Source organism: Theropithecus gelada, chromosome 9 (genome assembly GCF_003255815.1).
Source record: "Theropithecus gelada isolate Dixy chromosome 9, Tgel_1.0, whole genome shotgun sequence".
NCBI classification, from domain to species: domain Eukaryota; kingdom Metazoa; phylum Chordata; class Mammalia; order Primates; family Cercopithecidae; genus Theropithecus; species Theropithecus gelada.
In genome coordinates, this window is record NC_037677.1 from 85,363,931 (window position 1) to 85,367,132 (window position 3,202).

Consider the following 3,202-nt stretch of genomic DNA (forward strand, 5'->3'; position numbering starts at 1 on the left):
GATCTCATATAATTCCATCCCCCATCATCCAAGAGCTTCTAGAAGTCAAATCATTCTCCAGGCACTGAGATAACGCTAGAGGAAGTTATTTATATTGCAAAAGCTTCCTTAGGCTAAGTCAATACAGATTTTAATCAAGCTATTATCAAATCTTAATGAAACATGTGCTGATAGATGCATTTTGTTGCATCTCCTAGCCTGCTTTGAAAATGTCTCTTTTCGGCCCTGCCATCAGGGCTGAAAGAGAAACAAAATACTTAAGTAAAGTGCATCATTGTCCAGAAAAGTAAGCTTGGAAATTTGCATGCTAAATGCCCTGTAAATACAAAGACAGATTTTGCTTCCCCCACCACACACAACTTCTTATTGCTGTATGTGTGAATTTATGAACTTACGGGATAGCTCAGAGGTATCTCTTCATGTGTTTCAGCCTTAACTACTACTCCTAATTGAGAATTGTCTTTTACTACTAACCATGATGATGACAATTTGTTGGGTATCCACACAGGCTAAGTACTTTAGTGGACTAGCTCACGAATATTTACAAACTCTCTTTAAAGTAGGATTATTCTCCCTGTTGTATAGATGAGGAAACAGAAATTAATTTACTGGCTCAAAGGCCACACGACTGCAAAGTGGCAAACTAAGCTTCCCAGGTCTATCTGGCTACAGAGCTTTTTCTCTTAACTGTTGGAGTAGATAGCTTCATTTTCTGCCAAAGTGGCTTGTGCTCATGGTTCCAATAATCCAAGTACAGAACAACATTTTGGATCAAGAGAGTGTAAAGGGTCATTGTCATTGACTCAATCTTAATTTTCTAAAGATCATACCTGATGACCTAAAATTCAACTTTCTTGGGGTCAATAATGGCTGTTTGGTTCAATACAGGTGCCTATTGAATTTTTTTTTATATACTTTAAGTTCTGGGATACATGTGCAGAACGTGCAGGTTTTTACATAGATATACATATGCCATGGTGGTTTGCTGCACCCATCAACCTGTCATCTACATTAGGTATTTATCCTAATGTTATCCCTCCCCTTGCTCCCTTCCCCCTGAAAGGCCCCTGTGTATGATATTCCCCTCCCTGTGCCCATATGTTCTCATGGTTCAACTCCCACTTATGAGTGAGAACATGCGGTATTTGGTTTTCTGTTCCTGTGTTAGTTTGCTAATAATGATGGTTTCCAGCTTCATCCATGTCCCTGCAAAGGACAGGAACTCATTCTCTTTCATGGCTGCATAGTATTCCATGCTGTATATGTGCTACACTTTACTCAGTCTATCATTGATGGGCATTTGGGTTGGTTCCATGCCTTTGCTATCGTGAATAGTGCAACAATAAGCATACGTGTACATGTGTCTTTATAGTAGAATGGTTTATAATCCTTTGGGTATACACCCAGTAATGAGATTGCTGGGTCAAACGGTATTTCTAGTTTTAGATCCTTGAAGAATTGCCACACTGTCTTCCACAATGGTTGAATTAATTTACACTACCACCAACAGTGTAAAAGCGTTCCTATTTCTCCATATCCTCTTCAGCATCTATTGTTTCCTGACTTTTTAATAATCGCCATTCTAACTGGTGTGAGATGGTATCTCATTGTGGTTTTGATTTGAATTTCTCAACCGACCAGTGTTGATGAGGCTTTTTTCACATATTTGTTGGCCGCATAACTGTCTTCTTTTGAAAAGTGTCTGTTCATATCGTTTGCCCACTTTTTGATGGGGTTGTTTTTTTCTTGTAAATGTGTTTAAGATTTTTGTAGATTGTGGATATTAGCCCTTTATCAGATGGATAGATTGCAAAAATTTTCTCCCTTTCTGTAGGTTGTCTGTTCACTCTGATGATAGTTTCTTTTGCTGTGCAGAAGCTCTTTAGTTTAATTAGATCCCATTTGTCAATTTGGGATTTTGTTGACATTGCCTTTGGTGTTTTAGTCATGAAGTCTTTGCCCATGCCTATGTTCTGAATGGTACTGCCTAGGTTTTCTTTTAGGGTTTTTATGGTTTTAGGTCTTAAGTTTAAATCTTTAATCCATCTTGAGTTAATTTTTGTATAAGGTGTAAGGAAAGGGTCCAGTTTCAGATTTCTGCATATGGCTAGCCAGTTTTCCCAGCACCACTTATTAAACACGGAATCCTTTCCCCATTGCTTGTTTTTGTCAGGTTTGTCAAAGATCAGAGGGTTGTAGACGTGTGATGTTATTGCTGAGGTCTCTGTTCTGTTCCATTGGTCTATATATCTGTTTTGGTACCAATACCATGCTGTTTTGGTTACTGTAGCCTTGTAGTTTTTATACGAGCAATTTGGGAAGATAACTTCTGTCTCCCCTCAGCCTTTACTGATGAGATTTCAGATATAAGAACTTCATATTGGAATGGATACCAACACATACTTTTGGCTCTGCACTTTTCTTTTCATCCTTTTTTTCTGCTTTGGTTATATGTGTGGCAAGGATACATGTTTATACGTTAAAAAAAAAAAAAAAAAGAAACAGGGTCTTTCTCCATGGCCCAGACTGGAGTGCTGTGGTGGGATCATGGCTCACTGTAACCTCAAACTCCCTGGCTTAAATGGTCCTCCTTCCTCAGCCTCTTGAGTAGCTGGGACTAAGGTGCATGCCATTGCACTTAGCTGTCTATAGATTTTTGCAATTGTCCACTCTCTTCTTGGACTCGGAGAGTAGCAGGAGGCAATGAGAGGTTTCTTGTTTGCTGACCTAATTTCTGGTCCTTTCTTGTTTAAAACCTGGATAAGGATAGCAGATAATGGAAAATAAGTCTAGGAGGCTACACTGATTTACATAATAAAGAGTCAGACCAGAAAGGGGAGATGAAAACACAGACACACACAACCCTGCACAGGCTGTGTTGGAGAGATATTGGTAAAGTTGGAGTAGGGGAGGAATACAAGAAAAACTTTGGAGCCGCTGCCATTGATAAGATACTAAAAAAATTTAGCACTACACAAACATGCTCCTCGGCATCTTTATGACACACAGTAAAATTTACATTGCTCTCTAAAGTTTGGATGCGGAATAAATATTTCTTGAATGAAAAAGTGTGCCAAGAAAAAGTTACAAGGTAGCAGAACTGACTCTAGTTTATTCCTCTTCCTCCCAAAAACCAATCTTCCTTCCTGCACCCTTGATCCCATCCTGTCCTGTCCTGCCTCCTTGAGGTTCTTACTTTCTT